We start from the raw sequence: 26,492 nt of genomic DNA on the forward strand, positions 1-26,492 counted from the left end.
TGGTTTTTTGTTTTTTTACCTGTAGCTACAGCAAGTTCTTAGCAGCAAAATGACTCAATCAGAATCTCATTTTCACATTACTCTCTGCTACTTGGGATGAAATGGAATTCAGCTGCACAAGTTTGAGACAAGAAAACATTTTAAAAGATTATTTAAATTGTCTATTCCAGGGATGATGAAGACATGTCTTAGATCAGTGTTAATGGAAAGAAAAGGAAGGACCTGATTTTTAAAATATTGAATATTTAAAAATTGGCAAAAGTTACTGATCATTTGAATCAGAATATGAGAGAATAGTGTCTAGCCTTATTCTCAGGTTTCTAACATGGACAAGTGAATCAAGATCTTGCCAGCTGAGAATATATGTGAACACATGGGAGGGGAAAATATAAAGCAATACATAACAATATAAAATATAAAGCAGTACATAAAAATATAAAGCAGCATATCGAGGTGATTCTTGTACACCTAGACATAGATGTTTAACGTTCAGAAGAGAGATACAGGATGAAAAAGTGCAGTAATGAGTCAATATTTTATATCAAGGAGGTATGTAGATTTATATGAGTAATCAGACTAGTACAGAACTGTAAGGATTGGCATCATTTAGCAGAAAGACAAAGGAAGAGGAACCTTTCAAGATGCATATAAAATTATAGTCTGAGACAGATAGGGAGAACCAAGACTGTGTGTAAGGATGGAATCTAAGAGTGTTAAAAATTTAAGTATGAAGAGAGTGGTCCATATTGTCAAAAGCTATAGAGATTTAGGAAAGTAGTTTAAATAGAGTATTGAGCAGAAACCAGACTGAAGAGCATTTTATCAGAAAGTGAGTGGAGAAAATGTAACACTGGTGGAGAACACATATCGAGGAAGCTTGGATGAGAAGAGAAGATTAAGCGTGGTGGTTAGAACTTAATTCTGAATTAATGTTATTGGCAAATTTTAGGGCATCAAACATTTGAAGGGTGACAGACAGGATACAGTAAAATATATTTATTGAATTTTAATATGTAATAGATATTTTTCTAAGCACTTTCCATGGGTTAGCTTTGTCATCTCTATTTTATAAATGAATAATTCGAGGCATGGAAGGATTAAATAACTTGCCCCAGGTTATTCATCTGGTAAATGGTAGAATCGGAGTTTGAATACAGGCAGTTGGGCCTCAGAGTCAGTACGTTAAGCTACTCACCGATGTCGGTCATCGATGTGGTAGTGTTGAAAATACAGGGGAAAGAATAAAAGATGGACTGCACCATATGCCTTGGTAACCAAACAGCTGGAAATTGATGAGGGGAAGGCTAAAGGGTGAGGGTTTGATGATGTGGAGGAGGAACACCATCTCACCAACTGAGCCTCGAAAGAAAAGAAAAGTAGGTGAGGCTCAAGATACACTGAGGCTAGCAACTAAAATTGAGAGACACCGTATTTGAAAGTCTTATACTTTTGAAGAAGGAAGAAATTGCTGTATTGCACCTTTATATACTTGTAAAAAAAAAAAAATTCTCCCTTCAGACTTTAGCCAGACCTTCTATCTGTTCCTTAAATTTAATCCCCTTCCATTCATCCAGGGACTTGAGCTCTTACTCCCCTTTCTTCAACTTCTCCTTCAAGATTGTCAGCTCCTTCTACATGTTGCTTCAGTTATCTTTCTTTCTCATTCATCTCTTTCTCTATGTTTAAAGTTACTTTATGTGATGTCACTTATATGTGGAATCTAAAATACGACACAAATGAACTTACCTACGAAACAGAAACAGACCTCTAGACATAGAGAACAGACCTGTGGTGGCCAAGTGGGAGGGGAGACAGGGGAGGGTTGGATTGGGAGTTTTGGGTTAGTGGATGCAAACTATTTTATATAGAATGGATAAACAACAAGGGCCTATTGTATAGCACAGGGAACTGTATTCAATATTCTGTAATAAACCATAATGGAAAAGAAAAAATAATAAAATTATTATGTTACAGTCAGTCATCTTCTGGGAATTATGAAATTCTAGTTGACAAAATGCACACTGCTGTTTCAAACATCAGCTTACAACACTCAGGAGCAGGTTTTAATTTGCCAAGATGTGATCATTTAATACTATATAACAATAACATCAACAAATAATATAATACACTAAGATATCTGTGGGAACTTCTGCATTTGTGCACTCAAAGTTATAAGTATAATTGAATTGAAAGTATAAGGTAATATTTATCAGTGGGGTAGGTATTAGCTACATTTGTTTTCCTTCATATAAGTATTTAGAAGGAGAAAATACTCTCCGATGCTCTGGAGAAGCATGCTAATTTGGATAATATACAGCCTTTGGAATCAGATTCTGGTTTAAATCTTTGCTTTGTCTTTTACTATAAGTCTAACCTATGTGCAAGCTATTTCCTTTCTCTGTGGATTAAATAAGACATTGTATGTAGAAGTTATAAGAACAAATCAGGTTAGTAGAAATTTTTAGATTCTATGCCAAGGACATATAATATTTTGGATATTCTATCTTTTTCTAAATTTTTTTAATGTGGACATTTTATATTTTCTGAAATTGTCTAAATTGTGATACATATTTAAGTGTATGTGATAACATGCTTCTTATTCACACTAGAAAGAGGAACTAGGTAAAGGCAGAAAGCTCCAAAGAAATGGGAGATATTATGTTCACTTGCTTATAAAGTTTTTCTGAATTCAACAATCCTCTAAACCACATGAGGATTTCCTAAATACGCTAGAATTCTGAATTCATTCATTCACACATCCATCTAATTACGTCTATCTATCCATCCATCCTTTCATAATGGGTACTTTATTTCCCTTCCAACTGAATTGACAGTAGCAATGTTACTGATCCACTTCTTCAAGTCACAACACATCTTTTAATAAATTATATATTAAATGTACTATTTTTAAAAGAGGAGATGCTACTTGTTGAATGGTAATTAATGTAAAGAATAGATGACTTGGTTCCTAAAAACATGAATATATCTGGCAAAAGAAGGGGATAGTTTTAAAAGAAATACCATCGATCAGCTTTGCCCCTGTCAATCAGAGTTAAAGCACAGATCTTCCATTCATCTTCATATTGGCTGTCCTCTGAACTTATGACAAGTGAAACACATATCACAAAGATAGTGCATAATATACTACAATGTAAAATCAAATGATAGGCTTCACTTTCCCCTTGGAGTAAACTCAAGTGTGTCCTTAGAGTGACCATGGTAGAGGAAACTTATAAACATGTTTATGACACAAGAAAGGGTATCTAATCTTGGTTTCATGGATACAGAACTGCAGACCTAGAATGACCCTGACGGAAGGCAGTTGCTTTTAGGAAGATTTTTGGCAGCAAGATTAAGGAAATAGGCACGTATCATAGGTCTTATTCAGAAATGTATTAATTTTCCTTTAGAATAATTTCAAAAGTATTATTAACAATGAGGTTCTTTGTAATCTCAGATTTATCTCAAAGCAAAATTTATCACAAAGATGGTGAAGAGATATCAAGCATTATTATCGTCATCTTTACTTATTGAGTCTGTGTCCTCTAGAGCCTTTTTCTTCTTTGCTTGTTTTTATTGACTTCACAAGCTAAGTCAGAATAAAACACAACCCATCAGTCAAAACAGTGATTTTCTCCAATATTTCCTTACATTGTAGCTTCAACTTTTTGAAGCTTTTTGAAGAAGGAAACTTTTTGTTTTCCTTCTCACATCTCTACATTCAAACTTTTAAGGCCCATTTCAAAAGTTACATATTTAATTAATTTTTTTAAACTAGCTAAGCAAATGAGGACACCTTCTTGTAAATTTAAAGTTAAATCTCTCTCACTCTCTCCCACACACACGTACAGATATGTTTATACAATATTCGTCATGTTTTTCTCATTATTTTGTCACCTCAATCTTTCATAGACTGAGTTATTCTTGAAGAAATGTAGCACTGGTTTTTGTTTTTTAATACCTTTCTAGGACCTTGCAATTGTAAGATGCTCAATAATTACTTACTGACTTAAATTTTTGAACTGTAAGACCTATCATGCTCTTTTGTATTAATAGCATTCAAACCAATTTGTTTGATGTACATTAGTTGGAGAAAGTCCATCAAATTTTTTTTCTGCTTTCTTGTGACACTTTTTCATCAAATATATGAATGCTTCCTTCTCTAAAATGTATATAAATACCTACAACACAGAAGACATAAGAATGAAATAACCACAGAAGTCATATATTCCATAATCATCAGGACCCCAGTTACGGTGATTGCACGTATGTATGAATTATTTTATATATGCAGGTTAAATGCTAAATTTCATAGAGTAATTGAAATTGAACTTGGTAATTTATCTCTGACTCTTTTCTTGGGGGATGTGTGTGTGTGTGTGTGTGAGAGAGAGAGAGAGAGAGAGAGAGAGATGGTGGGAGGGGTGGCTGTTACTGAGTTGGAAGATACTAGAATACCCAAATTTAAAAAAAAAGATTGAATCAGCCATTTGGAGGTGTTACACCAAATAGCCAGGATATTTCCAAACAACTAGTATATTTTGGGCTTTTTGTTTGTCATTTTTAAAATATTGTAAGAGCCATGCTGATAAGAACTGAGTTCCAAATTCAAAATGAGTTTATAGTTAATCTTTAAATGTCGTAGAATTTCCTAGGTACCCAAACTATATCTTTCACGTAATCTTAGTATGTGAATTTGCTATTGTCTATAAATAATTTATCATAATACTGTGAAATCTCAGCCATTTCCCATCACTTTTGGATTCCTTCATTGTCCTTAATGAAACTAGTAGGAATGAGTCTTCTGCCTTGGCCATGCAAAGTTTGATATTCATAGAAGACATATAAAGCAAATATCAGACATACAATAGGATATGGGAGAAAATAGGCATCAGGAGAGAAGTCTGTCCTGGAAGCAACTGGTAGAATTAAGGACATTAAAAAGCAAAATAGAATCACAAAATTAGAACATACACTATGATGGTTAATTTTAATCTGTCAACTTGTCTGAGCTATGACATGCTTAGATATCTGGTCAAACAGTGGATGTTTCCTCAAGGATGTTTTTGGATGAGATTAATATTTAATTGGTAGACTCAGTAAAGCAGATTGTCCTCTCCCAAATAAAACAGAATTTTCCTGCCTCACGGCATTCAAACTAGAACATCAGCTCTTCCTGGTTTTATAGCAGCCTCCTGGCCTTTGAACTTGAACTGGGGCATTGACTCTGCAGATTTTGGACTTGCCAGACTCCATAATCATATGAGCCAAATCCTTGTAATAATATTAAGTGAATGTTTTACATTGTAACATTTTGATGCCTCCTATATTAATATTAACTATATTAAGATATAATTGACAGGTAACATATTATTTTAAGTGCACAACTTAATGATTTGATATATGTATATGTTGCAAAGTGATTACAATAAAAAGTTTAGCTGACATCAATCACCACATAGAGTTAAAATTTTTTTCTCTGATGAGCACTTTTAAGATCTATTCTCTTAGCAGTCTTCAAATTTACAATACAATATTGTTAACTATAGTCACTATTCTGAACATTACATCCCCAGGACTTATTTATCTTATTACTGGAAATTTGTACTTTGACCAATTAATTATAATTTTTAAATTATTTCCTTACTGTCTTTTAAAATTTCTCTAGAGCTGATAGTTTACATCTTAATTTATCATAATCTACTTCAGCTTTATACTTAACTTTTTTCCAGGAAAATGCATAAACATTATTTCTGTATATCTCCATTCCCTCCTTGCCAAATTTGAAGTATTATTTTTATAAATATAGCATTTATTCAATACATATATTAAAACCCCCAAAATATATAGTTATGATTATTGCTTTAGATGGTCTTGTGTATTTTAAAGAAGCAGAGACAAAGAGAGAAACTCCTGGCTACTGTTTACTGAAAGCCAATAGGCTCTTGAATTAGCATCAGTAGTGCATTAGCACGTATTCTAGAGTTAGACTAAATCAGTCTCAGTCTTTGTTCCTGCCACTTAATAACTTTTAATATTGGGTGAACTACTAAACCCCTTTTACTCACTTTCTTCCTTGATATTTTGGAAATAATAATAGCACTTACACCACAGGGTAGCTCTGAGGATTAAATGATTTAATATGTGTAAAGCACTTAGAAAAGTAATTGGCATACAGTAAACTCTCCATTAATATTAATGACTTATCTTTTCTCAAAAAAACCCTGATATTTTCAGCTCTTTCACTGTCTTCAGTTAATGTCATTGTCATTATTATTATTATTTTGCTTATGCTAAAGACTCCAATGACCATCAAAATCTCCTCTTCCATGATCCCTCAAATCCAAATCATCCATCTTAACGTTTCCTTCTCAGAATTGCTTCCAGCATTCACTGTTTTCAGTTCCCATAGGATCAAACCAGGGCCAAAACTATACACCTGGATTGTTAAAATAGGTTTCCCCCTGCTCATATCTTGTTATTACTAGAGCAGTCATTCTGAAGAACAATCTAATTACATTATACTTTGTTAAACTATGTTTTGTTTTTAATTGCTTACTGGTTAAATTTTATGCTTTGTGATATTCTTCATGATTTGAGCCCAACCAGTCTTAGAATCTGATTACATGTCACTCTTCCCTTTATAGTTTTCAATTTGTCTTAGTTCCCAAACACGGCCATACTTTATCACAGTCGACTGTATCAGTGGGTTTTTCATCTGCAGATACAACCAACCATGGCTCAAAAACATTAAAGTAAATCCAGAATATTCCAAAAAGCAAAATTAGAATTTGTCACTCGCAGGCAACAATTTACACAGCATTTACATTGTATTTACAACTATTTATATAGCATTTACATTGTATTAGGTATCGTAAGTAATCTAGAGATGATTTAAAGAATACAAGAGGAAGTATATAATGTTACATGTAAATACTATGCCATTTTATATAAAGGACTTGAGCATTGGTGGATTTTGGTTTCTTGCGGGGTCCTGGAATCAATCCCTCATGAATACTGAGGGATGATTGTACAAGGTTACCTCTTTTAATTGCACTTTGCTTTATTGGGCTCCCCAGATATTGCTGTTTTCATACATTGAAGATGTATGGCAACCTTGTGTTGACAGATGATAGTTAGCAATATTTAGCAATAAGGCATTTTTTAATTAAGGGATGCACATTGGTTTTTTAGACATGACGCTACTGCACACTTAATAGACTACAGTATAGTGTAAACATAACTTTTATATGCACTGGGAAACCAAGACATTTGTATGACTCGCTTATTGAGATATTCACCTTATTGCAGTGGTCTGGAATGGAACCCCCCAAATGTCTGAAATATGCCTTTATTTCCTTTCTTTTGCCCTTATCTTGTCCTTTTACTTTTTTCTTTCATTTATTATTATTATTTTTTTAATATATACAAATGCTATGTTCCTACCAAAGACACAGTAAAACACTGAATCAACACCTCCACGGTAGGGTCTGAAATGTCCCTGTGTATTTCTGCCGATCAACCAGTCTGGAGAACCAGAGTTATCACACATCTTTTTTCTAAAATGTGTCTGAAGAACACATTTCTGTCAGGTGTTAATAGGGATAGTGAGGAAGAAATTACACTGTGGTCAAATGAGTTTGAGAACTCTGGTTTTAACTACATAGAATTATGGGACTTCTGCATTTTCATTTCTCAGTAGCAGGATATATTCCTTAATTTTCTTTGCTTTTAGAATATCATGTATATACCACACAATTTCAAGTCTTTTTCCATTGTATGCAGCTATTTAACTCCTTGTTATTCCTAGTACACTGTGAACACAGAGAAAGGGCTATGTCCCAATAATCTTTATGTACCACCCCTGTCCACAACTCTTCCTAGCATATGCTGTCCAATAAACATTCATGGAATGAATTCGAAAATGGTAGCCAAGGCTCTTCAGAGCTCAGAAACCTGAAGATCATCCTCAAAGGACAGACAGCCATTCTCCAATATGTCTCCAAACCTCTCTGTTAAACTTTTACTTATGGTATTACTCCTTTATATTGAATCCCTTTTATCAGAAGATAAAACATTTTAATAAATATTAACAGCATCTCTACCGTTAATCTTCATCTCTGTTCACGCACCTATAGAACACATTTGATATCTGAAATATATCTTCTGGAGACAACACCTTCAATTAAAGAAATTATCCTCACTTTAGAACTTGTGGCTCATTTCAGTGGGGATTTGGGGATTTCTATAGAATCTAATTTTTACATTTTCCTTATTTTTAAAGGAAAAATTATTAATATTATATCAAATTTAATTCAAATTCATTGTAGAAGAGATGGGATACCTATAAATTAATAAATATAATTTCCCAAAACATTTTTATTTATTTCAGAATTAAAGTTTTATGTTGAATATGAAAAATTCTTTAGCCATATCAAGGAAAATTATTTTCTTCAAAATTTATGCGTAGTAAAAAATGGACATCATCTGAACTTGAATCATAAAAATATGATTTTTTTTTGGTAGAGGGTTACATTTAAGGAATAATCTTAATGTAATAATGCTGTTCTCTCTCCTTCATTTTCCAAGGTTTTTTTTTCTCCATTTCTGCAATATTATCTATAAAATTTCCATTAATCTGGAGAGTCTTATGATTCATGTTAATATAGTTTAATGGCTAAGTATTTTGTAGCAAATTAAATCTGAGAGTGAGAATTTTAGTATGAAAATAATACTTTCATTTAAAATTAGCAATCTGATTTTTACATAACCTTAAATCTCAATTTAAAAGCTTAGTATTTTAGTTCCATGGATCTCATTTGAATGTGGACTGTGCACATTAAAAATAGAAAGATTGTTTTGGAAGCCAGGTAATTAGATATGGAGGCACAAATTAAATAAGGGATTTAGAAGGCACAAATATTTTTGACATTTATTGCACACTGTTGGACTGCATCAATGGCTCATTAAAGTTCATTAAAAGAATGCTGGGGTGTAATGGATTATTTGAATGTTCCTATTAGAGACAGAATAAAAATATACAGATTTTGTTCTTTTTATTTCTAAGAAATTCGGGACTAGTGAAATTTCTTTCCCTGACATTTATGCTATAAGTCATTGTTTGTTGAGTAATAAAACCTCACTGTTTTTACTGATTCATCTAAAGGACAGTAAAAAAGAAAATAAAATAAAATCTAATATAAAATTTTAATTTATTTATTGAAGACACTCAAAATATAATAATATTGTACTACTTTAATATTTAGACTTATTATTTTTGTTGATTGGTAAATAGAAACAGAACTTTAATTTTAAAAAAAATTAAATATCTTGTATTTTTAAATTTCCAAACCTCTTTCCATTTTTCAGATCTATTTTTTAAACATTATTTATTTATTTATTTATTTATTTATTTTATTTATTTTTAAATTTTTCTATTTTTCACATCTTTATTGGAGTATAATTGCTTTACAATGGTGTGTTAGTTTCTGCTTTATAACAGTGAATCAGCTATACATATATATATATCCCAAATCACTTCCCTCTTGTGTCTCCCTCCCACCCTCCCTATCCCACCCGTCTAGGTGGTCACAAAGCACTGAGCTGATCTCCCTGTGCTATGTGGCTGCTTCCCACTAGCTATCTATTTTACAGTTGGTAGTGTATATATGTCAATGCTACTCTCACACTTTGTCCCAGCTTCCCCTTCCCCTTCCCCATGTCCTCAAGTCCATTCTCTACATCTCCGTCTTTATTCCTGTCCTGCCCCTAGGTTCGTCAGAACCTTTTTTTTTTTTTTAGATTCCATATATATATGTTAGCATATGGTAATTGTTTTTCTTTTTCTGACTTACTTTACTCTGTATGACAGACTCTAGGTCCATCCACCTCACTACAAATAACTCAATTTTGGTTTTTTTATAGCTGAGTAATAGTCCATTGTGCATATGTGCCACATCTTCTTTATCCATTCACCTGTCAATGGACACTTAGGTTGCTTCCATGCCCGGGATATTGTAAATAGTGCTGCAATGAACATTGTGGTACATGACTCTTTTTGAATTATGACTTTCTCTGGGTATTTGCCCAGCAGTGGGATTGCTGGGTTGTATGGTAGTTCTATTTTTAGATTTTTAAGGAACTTCCATACTGTTCTCCATAGTGGCTGTATCAGTTTACATTCCCACCAACACTGCAAGAGAGTTCTCTTTTCTTCACACCCTCTCCAGCATTTACTATTTGTAGCTTCTTTGATGATGGCCATTCTGACCAGTGTGAGGAGATACCTCACTGTAGTTTTGATTTGCATTTCTCTAATGATTAGTGATGTTAAGCATCCTTTCATGTGTTTGTTGGCAATCTGTATATCTTCTTTGGAGAAATGTCTATTTAGGTCTTCTGCCCATTTTTGGATTGGGTTGTTTGTTTTTTTGACATTGAGCTGCATGAGCTGCTTGTATACTTTGGAAATTAATCCTTTGTCAGTTACTTCGTTTGCAAATATTTTCTCCCATTCTGAGAGTTGTCCTTCCATCTTGTGGCTCATTTATGGTTTCCTTTGCTGTGCAAAAGCTTTTAAGTTTCATTAGGTCCCATTTAATTATTTCGGTTTTTATTTACATTTCTCTAGGAAGTGGGTCGAAGAGGATCTTGCTGTGATTTATGTCATAGAGTGTTCTGCCTATGTTTTCCTCGAAGAGTTTTACAGTGTCTGGCCTTACATTTAGGTCTTTAATCCATTTTGAGTTTGTTTTTGTATATGGTGTTAGGGAGTGTTCTAATTTCATTCTTTTACATGTAGCTGTCCAGTTTTCCCAGCACCACTTATTAAAGAGGCTGTCTTTTCTCCATTGTATATTCTTGCTTCCTTTATCAAAGATAAGGTGACCATATGTGTGTGGGTTTATCTCTGGGCTTTCTATCCTGTTCCATTGATCTATATTTCTGTTTTTGTGCCAGTACCATACTGTCTTGATTACTGTAGCTTTGTAGTATAGTCTGAAATTCTGGGAGCCTGATTGCCCTAGCTCCATTTTACTTTCTCAAGATTGCTTTGGTTCTTTGGGGTTTTGTGTTTCCATACAAATTGTGAAAAATTTAGTTCTAGTTCTGTGAAAAATGCCATTGGTAGTTTGATAGGGATTGCATTGAATCTGTAGATTGCTTTGGGTAGTATAGTCATTTTCATAATGTTGATCCTTCGAATCCAAGAACATGGTATATCTCTCCATCTGTTTGTATCATCTTTAATTTCTTTCATCAGTGTCTTATGGTTTTCTGCATACAGGTCTTTTGTCTCCTTGGGTAGGTTAATTCCTAGGTATTTTATTCTTTTTGTTGCAATGGTAAACAGGAGTGTTTCCTATAATCTCTTTCACGTTTTTCATCATTAGTGTATAGGAATGCAAGAGTTTTCTGTGCATTAATTTTGTATGCTTCTACTTTACCAAATTCATTGATTAGCTCTAGTAGTTTTCTGGTGGCGTCTTTAGGATTCTCTATGTATAGTATCATGTCATCTGCAAACAGTGACAGTTTTACTACTTCTTTTCCAATTTGGATTCCTTTTATTTCTTTTCTCTGATTGCTGTGGCTAAAACTTCTAAAACTATGTTGAATAATAGTGGTGGGAGTGGGCAACCTTTTCTTGTTCCTGGTCTTGGAGGGAATGGTTTCAGTTTTTCACCATTGAGAATGATGTTGGCTGTGGGTTTGTCATACACGACCTGTATTAAGTTGAGGTAAGTTCCATATGTGCTTGCTTTCTGGAGGGTTTTTATCATAAATGGGTGTTGAAATTTGTTGAAAGCTTTTTCTGCATCTATTGAGATGATCATATGGTGTTTCTCCTTAATTTGTTAATATGGTGTATCACATTGATTGATTTGTGTACATTGAAGAATCCTTACATTCCTGGGATAAACCCCACTTGATCACGGTGTATGATCCTTTTAATGTGCTGTTGGATTCTGTTTGCTAGTATTTTGTCGAGGATTTTTGCATCTATGTTCATCAGTGATATTGACCTGTAGTTTTCTTTCTTTGTGACATCTTTGTCTGGTGGTGGTATCTGGGTAATGGTGGCCTCGTTGCTGAGTTTGGAAGTGTTCCTCCCTCTGCTATATTTTGGAAGAGTTTGAGGAGGATAGGTGTTAGCTCTTCCCTAAATGTTTGATAGAATTTGCCTGTGAAGCCATCTGGTCCTGGGCTTTTGTTTGTTGGAAGATTCTTAATCACAGTTTCAATTTCATTACTTGTGATTGGTTGGTTTATATTTTCTATTTCTTTCTGGTTCAGTCTCAGAAGGTTGTGCTATTCTAAGAATTTGTTCATTTCTTCCAACTTGTCCATTTTATTGGCATATAGTTGCTTATAGTAATCTCTCATGATCCTTTGTATTTCTGCAGTGTCACTATTACTTCTCCTTTTTCATTCCTAATTCTATTGACTTGAGTCTTCTCCCTTTTCTTCTTGATGAGTCTGGCTAATGTTTTATCAATTTAGTTTATCTTCTCAAACAACCAGCTTTTAGTTTTACAGAGTTTTTCTATTGTTTCTTTCATTCCCTTTTCCATTTATTTCTGAACTGATCTTTATGATTTCTTTCCTTCTGCTAACTTTGGGGGTTTTTTTTTTTGTTCTTTTTTCTCGAATTGCTTTATGTGTAAGTTTAGGTTGTTTATTTGAGATGTTTCTTGTTTCTTGAGGTAGGATTGTATTTGTGTAATCTTCCCTCTTAGAACTGCTTCTGCTGCATCCCATAGATTTTGGGTCGTCATGTTTTCATTGTCATTTGTTTCTAGGTATTTTTTGATTTCCTCTTTGATTTCTTCAGTGATCTCTTGGTTATTAAGTAGTGTATTGTTTAGCCTCCATGTGTTTGTATTTTTTACAGATTTTTTTCCCTGTAATTGATATCTAGTCTCATAGTGTTGTAGTCGGAAAAGATACTTGATATTTCAATTTTCATAAATTTACCAAGGCTTGATTTGTGACCCAAGATATGATCTATCCTGGAGAATGTTCCATGAGCACTTGAGAAGCAAGTGTATTCTGTTGTTTTTGGATGGAATGTCCTAGAAATATCAATTAAGTCCACCTTATTTATTGTGTCATTTAAAGCTTGTGTTTCCTTATTTAGTTTCATTTTGGATGATCTGTCCACTCGTGAAAGTGGGGTGTTAAAGTCCCCTACTATGATTGTGTTACTGTCGATTTCCCCTTTTATGGCTTTTAGTATTTGCCTTATGTATTGAGGTGCTCCTATGTTGGGTGCATAAATATTTACAACTGTTATATGTTCTTCTTGGCTTGATCCCTTGATCATTATGTAGTGTCCTTCTTTGTCTCTTGTAATAGTCTTTATTTTAAAGTCTATTTTATCTGATATGAGAATTGCTACTGCAGCTTTCTTTTGATTTCCATTTGCATGGAATATCTTTTTCCATCCCCTCACTTTCAGTCTGTATGCGTCCCTAGGTCTGAAGTGGGTCTCTTGTAGACAGCATATATATGGGTCTTGTTTTTGTATCCATTCAGCCAGTCTACGTCTTTTGGCTGGAGCATTTAATCCATTTACATTTAAGGTAATTATCAATATGTATGTTCCTATGACCATTTTCTTAATTGTTTTGGGTTTGTTTTTGTAGGTCTTTTCCTTCTCTTGTGTTTCCTGCCTAGAGAAGTTCCTTTAGCATTTGTTGTAAAGCTGGTTTGGTGGTGCTGAATTCTCTTAACTTTTGCTTCTCTGTAAAGTTTTTAATTTCTCCGTTGGATTTGAATGAGATCCTTGCTGGGTAGAGTAATCTTGGTTGTAGGTTTTTTCCTTTTCATTACTTTCGATATGTCCTGCCACTCCCTTCTGGCTTGCAGAGTTTCTGCTGAAAGATCAGCAGTTAACCTTATGGGGATTCCCTTGTATGTTATTTGTTGTTTTTCCTTGCTGCTTTTAATATTTTTTCTTTGTAGTTAATTTTTGATAGTTTGATTAATATGTGTCTCTGTGTGTTTCTCCTTGGATTTATCCTTTATAGGACTCTCTGCACTTCCTGGACTTGATTGAGTATTTCCTTTCCCATGTTAGGGAAGTTTTCAACTATAGTCTCTTCAAATATTTTCTCAGTCCCTTTCTTTTTCTCTTCTTCTTCTGGGACCCCTATAATTCAAATGTTGGTATGTTTAATGTTGTCCCAGAGGTCTCTGAGATTTTCCTCTATTCTTTTCATTCTTTTTTCTTTATTTGGCTTTGTGGTAGTTATTTCCACTATTTTATCTTCCAGGTCACTTATCCATTCTTCTGCCTCAGTTATTCTGCTATTGATTCCTTCTAGAGAATTTTAAATTTCATTTATTGTGTTGTTCTTCATTGTTTGTTTGCTCTTTAGGTCTTCTAGGTCCTTGTTAAATGTTTCTTGTATTTTCTCCATTCTATTTCCAAGATTTTGGATCATCTTTACTATCATTACTCTGAATTCCTTTTCAGGTAGGCTGCCTATTTCCTCTTCATTTATTTTGTCTGTGGGTTTTTACCTTGCTCCTTCATCTGCTAAACTGTATTAACTAACCTGAACTACGTAAAAGTAACATTTCATGGGCAAGATACTAAGACAGATGATTTTTTTGTCTCTTTAGTACTCCAAACCTCTGTCTCATGATTGATCCTTTGTATGTCTGGACCCCTGTCCTATCTATTATTAGGAGAGGTGACCTTTTTTTTATTAAGCCAGACCCCAAATCAGTGTGCTGGGATTATGTCAGATGGGATAAATCAAGAGCAGACAGAAGATTATCAGGCCAGATTATTAATGTAACACTGAGTTTTGGAAGGAGTGCTGAGAGTTAAATATTAGACCAACGTTTCTAAAATTCTAGGTACACAAGACTCTGCTGATTGTTTTTTAAATTCTTTTTCCTTTGGAAGTAGACCCTTAGTAATAATGGCCAGAGTTGAGACATTACCCAGGCTTATTAGTCTTTTCATAAGTTCAAAGGCTTAAATAAGCTCAAAAAGTGGAATTTTAGGGTAGCAGGTGAGAGAGTTTTGTCAGGGAAGGGTATCTATTCTGCTCCTCTAGAATCTTGGCAGGTAGACAGTCATCTCTTTGTCTATGTGGGAGACAGACATTGGCAACAGTCCTGATTATTGTAATAACATATTTTCCACCCACCCAAACAGCCTTTTCCTTAGAGCAGAGTTCTGTTTCGATAAATATATTGGAAAACTTCAGTTTTCAAATGGCAGGTGAGTCTGTGTTCAACTTCAGACAAAATAGTCCCCCATAAAACTTCTGTTGACAGGCCTATGGGCAAAGTAAATAACCTCGTTAGCACTGAGGACAGCAAGGGTGTTATTGGTCTGTGACAACTCATGGCTCCATCCTCTGGAATCTGCTGTGCACTTCTACTTATAGTGATGCATTTCTACTTATAATGATAGCCTAGAGGAGCAAATGGTAGGGGCACTATTTGGTTTGCTAGAGCAGAGTTATTTCCCCAGAGTGCGAGGGCCCTCTGGTGGGTATTTTCCCTCTAGCCTTACAGATGTTCTAAAGAGAAAGATATTAAAAATAAAAATTGCCAAATTTCTTTTGTTTGATTTTCTATTAATCTCTCTGTAGTTAAAGATCATGCTGTTGTATGATGCAATACACACAGAGACACAGACACAGACACACACATACACAGAGGCCATGAAGTCAAGAGACCTGGCCCTATAGTTCTGGCTTGGGAACTTTCTAATCTTGGCTAAATCAGATTCCCTTTCTAGTCCAATTTTTGAATCTCTGAAATTAATTGGTAAAGTTCCATGTCCCTTCCAGTCCTAACCTGCCAGGAGATATTAAACTTATGATAGTTCATCTTTCAAATAATCTATTTCTGTAGCTTTCAGACATTTTTTCTACGTTATCACTTCAAGTCTTTGCTCTTTAAATATATATTAAGATCCAATTTTGCCCATAAAGAATTAACTGTTACTGGAATTTCTTTTCTACCATAAAAAAGTAAAAACTGGTAAAGTAAATGAGACAAGTTTTCAGACAGATAACGGGCAGGTTAAGACTGGTCCATGAGTGAAGACTAGTGAACAATGTGAGTCCTATGGCTGCATCAACTTGCCACTGTCTGGAGATAGGGCAAAATAAACAGAAATGGAAAACAAACAAACAAATGCAAACAAAACAAAACACAAAACAGAACTTAGTTAATCTTGATAAATTGAGGAGGAAATATCAGAGTTTGGGGACGATAAAGAGGTGACCAGAATATGTGGAATAGAGTACGAAAAATGTTGCAGACAGAAACAGTGACAGAGGAACCATAGACAATGGCAATGAGGTCCCTTGATGCTTTAAGTTCACAAAGTGAGAAGAAATGACCCAAAACCAGAAAATGAACCACTGCCAAAGAATAGGCAAAAAGAAAAAAATTAAAATTCCTGGAGTTTAAACTAGGCTGGGAATATTTTTCAGTGGAAAGAAAATTGCCTCTACCAACCAGGGTGGAAAAAATTTGAAATGTTTGGAACACTGGGTAGAATCCACAGAAGGGGGTGCTCTGAAGTAGTAGGGCTATAATAACACTGGAGGAAAAATTGTTCCTGGCCAGCTAAGAGACATCTTAAAAGCAGGCTTCTAATTGGTTAAAAAATAATGTATTTGTACATCAGAACAAAATCTGAATACATTTTAAAAAATCACAACAAAAGCCAACAATCCTCAGCACAGAATATACAATATTTGACCTCTAATAAAAAATGACCAGATATGCAAATAAGCAGGATACTATGACTTATAACTGGAACAAAAGCAACCAATAGAAGCAGACTCTGAAATAACAGAGACAGTGGAACTAACAGATAATAACTTCAAAATAGACATTATGAAGATAATTCACAGGTTTAAAAATCTATAGGAAAAGTTGAACAAAATGAGAAAAGAAAGGAAGCATATAGAAAAAATCCACATAGAAGTAATTAGGGTGTCATAAGCACTGAGATGGCATTTTAAAGTCATAGGTCTTGATTAAATGACCTAGAGAAGGTATTTTTAAAAATGAAGGCAACATAAAGTATTCTTCTGATGAGCTCTGGGCAACCGGAATTGCACAGACCAGAGACTGAATGGAAAGGTCTGGATAGAGCTGAGCACAGTCTGAAGAGGGTGGCAACACACAAGCGCAGAAAAGAAAGATTTTCAGGAAAGGATTAGCCTTCAGTAGAAATGCTGCTGAGAGCTTGTAATGAGGGCAGAGAGGTGATCATCAGGTGTGGCAAACTGGAAGGCATTAGTGATCTTGACAACAAACATTTCAGTGAAGTAATGAAATAGAAATTGGAAAAGGATGGGAGGTCAGGAAGTGGAGACAATACCTACAGGGAACGCCTCTGTAAGAAAGGGAGGGATGTGTCCTTCGGAGGAATGTTTTTCCTCTGATGGGAACAATATCTGAAGAACTTCGCAGTAGATTCCCTCTCTCTCAAAGCACCTTGATGCTTAGTGCACACATTACATCGCAACTGGTCAGCCACTGACCCCTTACAGCACAGAGGAGCCTGTCCCCCCAGCACTACATCTTTGGAGGGCGCTTACAGCCCTCCCAGTTCTAGCCTGGTGGCCTTCAGAGCACAGTGCTATTAATTCTCTCTTGAGGACCGAAGATCCAGTACAAGGACACAGGTCCACAGGAGCTACCTTAATGAATATTAAGTGTCGCTGCCACTTTAGTAAAAGCCTTCTGTGGTGGCGTGGAGACAGCCTGTCCCTGTGCTTTGGAAGTATGTTCGGGTTGTAATGATGTAAAGAATAAATAACTTTTATTTCTTCCAATAATTCGATGCCAGGGAAAACCCTTTGTACCAGACGGGGTCAATGAAACCAAAACCAAATTTCCAAAGTCAAAATATTGAGTACTCAATTCTACACTCTCTCCATGTTCAACACCTTCATTTTTTATTTTTATTTTTTTACAAATACCTAAGTGTTCTTTAATCTGACCACTGCTCCAACATGTAATCAGCAAAACCACTTTGCCATGGGGGTCTCTCATGTTCCTTTATCTCTCCATCTTGATTTCTCATTCCTACTGATCCTCGGGCACCTTTACTCCCTCTTGACAGGCACAATTATGGTGATCTACCCCTGAGCCAGTCAGGCCCTCCTTTATGTTTCCAGCAAGTTCAGCCCACATCCCTAATCGTGGAGCAGCACTGAGCGTTGACAGCTGCAATGTTCTATTTCTGACCCTTTGGAAGGAAAAGGGGGTGGGTTGTGGGACTTCACATCTACACATCTTGCTGTCATGAAGCCATAGATGCCAGGAGCAGGATGGGAACATGCCAGGTAGTGTGCAAGTTTCTCTATACATGATCTCATTTAAATTTCCCAAAACCCAGGGAGGAAAATGGTAGCATTTTCATTTATGGAGAAGGGAGCTGACTCAACCGTTTCATGTAATGAGACCAAAGTTGACAAGCTAGTCGGGAGCAGACAAGAATTCAATTTCATTTTTGTCTGACTAGTTACTCTGTTTACATCCCACTGTTGCAATACCACTTTCCAGAAATATGCCCCCAAGAATGCTCTTTCACAGGGATATCTTCCTCGATTGTTCTTTTCCCCCGTCTGGGCCTCACATTTGCTGTAGTTTCTCCCACTGTCTGCATATCCGTCAAGTTCCCATTTGGCAAGTCTCTTCGAAATCTTTTCTGACACCCACCCCGAGGCTACATCTCATAAGTGTTCCTTATTCTTATAGGACATGTACTGTATTTGCAATTTGTCTGGGCCTTCCATGCGGGGTGTATGTATGGATGAATGCACAGGTGCCTAAGCAAGTAAATAAGGGATCGATCTTTAAAAATCTCAGAATGGATGATTCATATCGACCTGGGGCCTCTGCACACGTAGGCAAAGACCTAGCACACCAAGGAGTCCTGAGAGAAGTGTTTTTCTCTAACCCTGGACCAGGGGTAACAGCGGCCTCTGACCAGGGGTTTTTTATACATCGCGCCTGTCATACAGGAGTGGGAGTCTTCACTTACAGCCACTCCTCTGGTTGTGCCATTTCTGCCTTTTGGTTGTGTCCCTACTGCTCCACCAGCGATTGAGGAATCCTCCGGCTCTTCAATTGAGTCCTGTCAATTTTCTCAGATGACATTTGCTGCTTTTCTCAGGACTTCTGCTCCATTATTAATGACTCTTCGCCTTTGGTGCTTGAAGTTCCCTGGCTCCTTAATATCTGCCACTTTCTCCTTTTGCAGAAACATCTCAATCGTGTCACTCATACTGAGTACCAGCTCATCTTTAACCTTATTTTTTTTTTTCCTTCGGGCCTTGAAACTCTCTGAGTCCTTCTCTCATAAGAGTCTCTGTAATTATTTCAGTCTAAGTCTGGCTTTGGTGTATCCGAGGCTTCCTTGGCTAGGAAACAGCTGTCTCTGTGTCGATAGCCCATCGTCTTTCTATCTCAGTTCACTCCTGACTCAGGGCATCAGGGAATCTGTAGTCAAATAAGTTAAAATTCTGAGCCCCTCCAGCCTGACTTTTGCCAACTCACCCACTTTTTATGAAACACAAGTAGTACCAGGGTCTGTTTCCCATAGAGTTCAAGAATTAAGGTTTGGATTTCAAACAGTTGTGATATGTCTACCCCTACCCTATGGTCTTTACCATTACTCTGGCTTTTCTTGGTGTATCGTACACATTTCTGTTCTAAGAGCATCACATCATATATAGCTGATTTATATTCAACTGAGACACCAAGAATATTTTTAGATTGTTTCTGGATTTTGTAACCTCATCAACCTGTTTTAAATATTTCAGAAACCCCTTTACATCCAATACTTAACAACTGAGATCTTTCCCTTATCCTTAGGGTATAGTCTTGTAGACTTGTATTGATACTTCCCCATCCTGATTTGGGAATTAAGCCAATTTCTTGGATTCAATAATAAATAGTGTTAAGGATTGTAGGAATAGGGTGCATATGAACAGAAAAAAGTTTGGGGGAAGCATCTGGATTGTCAGATGGGCTACATTCTCTGCTATGGTGTGGTGAATGTCCTGTGAGGGCACCTGCATGAAGAACTATGCTGTCCTGAACAGGTAAAACAGGTGCGCAAGACGCACTGTGATTAGATAGAGTAAGCAGTGGGGCTTGGAGTGCATGGCTTCAGAAGGTGATGTCTATATATATTGAGCTTGGGAGATAGTTGTCTGCAGGCAGAAAACAAACTATTTGAGAGAAATAGAAAAGTTACAACTGAGTTCATCCATTTGATACAAAGGACTGATGGATTCATTAGGGATGTGTTGCCCGTGATTGGTAATGTAAGTGTTTGAGTTCATGAGTTTTAAAATAGGATTACCTGGATTGACTCCATACGCTTCTGCAAATTTTTTTTTTTTTTAACTCTAAGAGAGCAAGGTCTATCCTGGGAGAGGGCTTTGGGTTTGTTTCTGATCTCTCTTAATCACTGTGGCTTCCAGCACCACATGCACATGAGAGACTCCAAATTCTTTATGTTTCCTGAGATCTCCAGATCCATATCTGCAACAACCTGCTTGATGTTAATGACACAGTCTGACCTCTAGGAAAAGCACAATGTTTTCCTTTCTCCTTCATGAGTGACCCCCAAGGAGTGAAGGGATGTCCTAACAAAACAGAGTTGAACAATTTTTGTATGAAGTTTGGCTTTGGTAGGAGAGTTATAAATGAGCCTTGTGCAGGGGAAAGGCGACTTTCTCTTGAACTTGGCATCTTGTTCTTCCTCTAAACACAAGAGAAGTAGGAATCAGAGGATGGGGTGAGTTCAGGATGTGCCTTACACATTTGTAGCGCAACAACTTTTACAGGCTTTCTAACAACCTCACAAGTCACATGTCTGCTCCCTAAACAAACTTTCATCTCAACAAGTCTGTTCTTTTCACTATTCCCCTAATTCATCTTTTTTAACAAATCTAGATCCCTTCTATAGACAGAAATTCTAGTTTTTTCCTAAGGATTGAAAAGAAAATGTTTACTACTATAGAAAGCTGTACTTGCTTTGAAAATGATAAATGAATAAAGAGGACATTTCTATATTTAATTAAGTGTTACATTCACCTTGCATGAAAAGAGTAGAAAGGAGAGGCTAGTAAGGAAAAATAAATCATTCTGAATACAGGATGCATAAAATAGACCCAAATTATACAAATAAACTGGGACCTTCAGTGTCAGGGTTGAGATAGTTGCACACTTTGATGGAACTAAGGTGGGACTGGACATAGGGTAGGGGTGGAGATTGTCTACTTTAGTCAAGTGTAAGGTAGTGAATTCAAGAAGTAGCTTAATAAGTATTAATTTAAGAAGTAGCAATACATAATCAGCATTCTGTTTTCTGTAATTTAACTATATATATATATATATATATATGATATATCGTTCTGTACTATTTTATTTAACTATTGATATATACAGCCAGCCTTCCATGTCTACAGTTCCACATCCATAGATTGAACCAAGCTTGGAACAAAAATATTTGCCAAAAAACTTCCAAAAGTTTCAAAAAGCAAAATGTGAACTTGTTGTGCACCTGACAACTATTTACATGGCATTTACATTATATTAGGTATCAAGTAATCTAGAGATGATATAAAGAATACAGGAGGATGTGCATAGGTTATTTGCAAATACTACACCATTTTCTATAAGGGACTTGAGTTTCTGCAGATTTTGGTATCCAAAGTCTGGAACCACAAAATTTCACTTCCCCTTTTGGTCTTTAACTTTGCTTAATAGGCACACGTTTCAAATTCCGTTTTCGAATTAGCATGTCTAATGTTTACTTATCCTCATATGTATTCCTTTGACATAATAATGAACAATATTCTATCAGTTCCAGCAAGGTCCCCTTCATAAATGTCCAGGAGGTCGCCCCTCTCTCATGTCCATATGGTTCAGGTCTTTCACTTTTAATCCATCATCCCCGCATTGACGATAAATATAGTTGCAACATAAATATTAATAAAAAGGATTGGAGACATTTATTTTATCCCATCCCTTCTATTGCCATTTTATTATTTATGAGACTAATGTCTGACCTTCCTTTTGCTCAGTGATACAATTTCAGGACAGATAAATACTTTTTCAATTTTTCAGTGGAGGTTCCGTTGGGAAGAGAATAATTATCACTAGCATTCATTTTAGAATTTACAAAAACAATTATGGAAAGAAGCACTTGTTTGCACTTTCATTTGCTTCAAATAGTTTTTGGCTTTTATTAAGGTCTTGGGAATTTTGTGGCTATGAATTCACCAAACTTTCAAGCATATTAATTTTGAGGTTGAGTGATCTTCAGAAGACTGTGAAAAATGCTTACTGTGAAAGGATAACGGGGTGCTTTTATTAACCTAATTGACAAAAACAGTGAAAGGTCTTACAAATAAAATCACAGCACTATGTAACTTGGATTGATTTTTTTTAAATGAAGAGGGAATTATACTTATTACTATTATTACCAAATAAAGCACAGGAACTAAAAGAAGTGTTCACTGGTAGGCACATCCCCCAGTAGAGAGAGGTGGCAGGATAGAGTCCTTCATTCCATAACTTCTGCTCTACTCCTCTCCCTCCCCAGGATCTCCCACTGATTCTTCATACTTTCACCTGAAGCTGGTCCCCCAGGAAGAAGTGCATGCTGGGAAAAAATGCTGCTACCCCTTCTCTGAAGTTCTGACTCTAGCCTGAAACAATACACATTTTTCATAGTACAGATTTAGTTAAACTCTTATAAGCCAAAAGAATTTACTATAAATAGTTAATATATAGGCAATTATTTGGTCTCATTTTGCCTTCAGAGTTGAGAAGAAATACAAATTTGCTCATTTTCAATAACTGTTATTAGAAGAAATCAAATATAATTGTATTGCTCTGGTCAGCTAGAGCTGTCTATAAAATTGCTTTAGTTTAGAGTTTCTAAACTGCCTTTACCCTAATATAAGAAAATACAAACCTTTAGGAGCCTCATCATCCCCTACTTTAAAAAATTAACCTGCCTTCATAGAAAGTAAGAAATACCCCTCTGTTTTGTGGGGGGTTTTTTTTCCTGTAACAATCTTGGGAGAGACGTAATATTCTTCAAAGAGTTTAGAATCTGGTTCAGTCTTTTTCCTATACTTTTTTCGTGTGATGATACTAGGTGACAGTGTTGAGGAGTGCTGGTCCGATATTTTATAACATCCCTCAATTGAGATTTGCTTGATTTTTTTAAAATGATTACACGGGAGTGATGTATTATAGGGAGAAAGACTAACAGAGGTAAAGTGTCATTCTCATCACATCGTATCAAGGGTACATACTACATATAAGACTTGTCACTGTTGAGTTAACCTTGATCGTTGCTCTTGAGGTGGTGTTTGTTAGGTTTCTCAACTGTAAAATTACTCTTTTTTTCCCCTCCCTTTCCATATTGCACTCTGGAAAAAAGTCATTAAATAGGGGGAAATTTGCTTCACTTCCCTGAAGGCAGGAGGACTTACATGGATTATTTGGGATTTTTCTACATAGGAAATGAGTCTATTCTCCTCCACTTATTTATTCAATCACTTATCTACCTCTGCATGGACTCATGGATATTTATTTTATACTCTGGGTTAAAACATTTATAACATTTTAAATTTTATAGTAATTTTAATGAGTAACCCTAAGGTGAATCTGTACCTAAAATCTTGATTATTTTCTTACTAACAAAAGATTTTGGGTCTAACGGTAACAAATTTATTAAGACTTTTGATACATTTTTCCATATTGCCTATCATAAATGTTATAACAATTTCCATTTTACATTAAAAATGTTGCCTCCTAACCATTCATAAAGGGCACGGAAAGTATCTTTTCATTCTATGTCCCCAACAGACATATCTCAGAACTTTTCACATTTTAGGGACACTACTTGTGAAATCCTCTGTCATCTAATGCATTGTACATTTTGCCTTTATCATCAGCAAGACCTCTATCTATCTGAACTATTTCAGGAATGGCATTTAAGCCTCATCATTCAGAAAGCACTTGATAAAAATGAAGCCCTCTGGGTTGAAATCACCTCCCACTCTTTATTCACTTTCCCCGCTAAAGATATGTGAGCTGGATAGAGAAGGTGATGGACAATTTTATCAACTGTACGTATCTAGCAGTGGTCAACACTAGTGCTGGTTGTGTTACATCTAATTGTCATGACAGTGCTCTAAATGTATGTGATTGCTCCTATTTTGCAGGGAAGGAAACCAGTTCCAAAAGGTTAGGTTGCCCAAGATTACATATTTAGTTCAGTATTAATATTAATGTTGTGTTAATGCTTTATACCTAACACCATGTTTAATCTTCCCACAACCCTGCAGAGTGTTATCCTCAATTTACAGACATCAAAACAGGAGTTTAAAATGTGGAGAAACTTGCCTGAGGTAAGCAAAGCTGAAAACTAGTAAGCTGGTTTTCCAGCTTCCATCATTTTACTTCAAATCCATGCTGCTCCATGTGGTGTAGGTAATAGTCACAGATAAATATGGATTTGCATATATAACTTATGAATCTTATATTTGGCTGTACCATTGTGAAATCTTGTTTGGAGAAAAAGATATAACAGGAAGCACAGAATCATAAGATAAATAAGTGGGTAATCCAGAGTTTGATATAGAAATAAATTCTATACTCTATGTCAATATGTCACTCACGTTACTTTAATTCTAAACACTTTCTTTCTTCCTAATCCTAATCCTATTAAGGATAGGATTTAAGTCATACATGCATACATCATACATGCAAATTTAGAAATGCTGGTCCAGACTACATTACCTGTGAGGTTAGAACCTTAGCCTTTGCCTAGACTTATGCCAGAATATTTAGTAAAGTCTCTAGTTTTGTCACATACTGGTTTATAAGCCCATGTCCCCTTGCTAGAGAGGGAAGATTTATTTTTTTAATGAAAAATGCCATGGATTCAGACAGACACATTTTTTTTTTTTTTTTTATTAGGATTCCCTTTTTTTTTTTTTTTTTTTTTTAAAGGCTTTTTTTTTTTTTTTAATTTATTTATTTTATTTATTTTTGGCTGTGTTGGGTCTTCGTTTCTGTGCGAAGGCTTTCTCTAGTTGCAGCGAGTGGGGGCCACTCTTCATCACGGTGCGCAGGCCTCTCACTATTGCGGCCTCTCCCGTTGCGGAGCACAGGCTCCAGACGCGCAGGCTCAGCAATTGTGGCTCACGGGCTCAGTCGCTCCGCGGCATGCGGGATCTTCCCGGACCAGGGCTCGAACCCGTGTCCCCTGCACTGGCAGGCAGATTCTCAACCACTGCGCCACCAGGGAAGCCCCCAGACACATTTTTAATTGTAGTTTACCTCTTATTTTCTGTGTGCATTTGGTCACACATGGGTCAAAACCCATGCTCTCACTGAGCCATAGCTTTTCTATTAAAATGTCCTGGCATTGGACTTCCTTAGTGGTCCAGTGGTTAAGAATCCGTCTTGCAATGCACAGGATGCTGGTTCAATCCCTGGTCTGGGAACTAAGAGCCCACGTGCCACAGGGCAACTAAGCCGGCGCCACAGCTACTAGCCTGCTTGCTCTGGAGCCCGCGCGCCACAACTAGAGAAAGGCCTGTGCACCGCAACAAAGAGCCTGCACGCCGCAACAAAAAAAAAGATCCCGCGTGCCGCAACTAAGACCCAAGGCAGCCACTAAATAAATAAATAAATATTTTAAACACACACACACACACACACACACACACACACACACACACACACACACAATGTCCTGGCATTAAAAATAGTAGAGTAGGGCTTCCCTGGTGGCGCAGTGGTTGAGAGTCTGCCTGCCAATGCAGGGGACACGGGTTCGAGCCCTGGTCTGGGAAGATCCCACATGCCGCGGAGCAACTAGGCCCGTGAGCCACAACTACTGAGCCTGCGCGTCTGGAGCCTGTGCTCTGCGACGGGAGAGGCCGCGATGGTGAGAGGCCCGCGCACCGCGATGAAGAGTGGCCCCCACTTGCCGCAACTAGAGAAAGCCCTCGCGCAGAAACCAAGACCCAACAGAGCCAAAAATAAATAAATAAATAAATAAAATTTAAAAATAGTAGAGTAACCCCGTTATTACTCTATTCAGTATAAGTAAAACATGTAGAAAACAAAAACCCAGACACAAAAAATAGAATAAATTAAAAGAAAATTTTCTCAACCCATAAGGCAAATTTATGAGTTACAACTGCAAATTCCTATAATGATTTCCTCAACATGAGGAAGCTTGTAAAGAAACAACAAACATTTCTCAGACCTCTAGTTGAATATGCATGGTAATAAAAGTAAGGATCTCAGGAAATATTGGTCCAGTAATCATGTGACCAGAGCAAGGATGCCCAGGACTGGGAAACAACATACAGAAAGAGGAGAAAATGCTTAAAACCGTACATTGCAGGGGTAAGAGCACTGTGACTGAAACAATGGCGCCCACATTTTCC

This window comes from Balaenoptera acutorostrata, chromosome 12 (assembly GCF_949987535.1).
Source record: "Balaenoptera acutorostrata chromosome 12, mBalAcu1.1, whole genome shotgun sequence".
NCBI lineage: Eukaryota > Metazoa > Chordata > Mammalia > Artiodactyla > Balaenopteridae > Balaenoptera > Balaenoptera acutorostrata.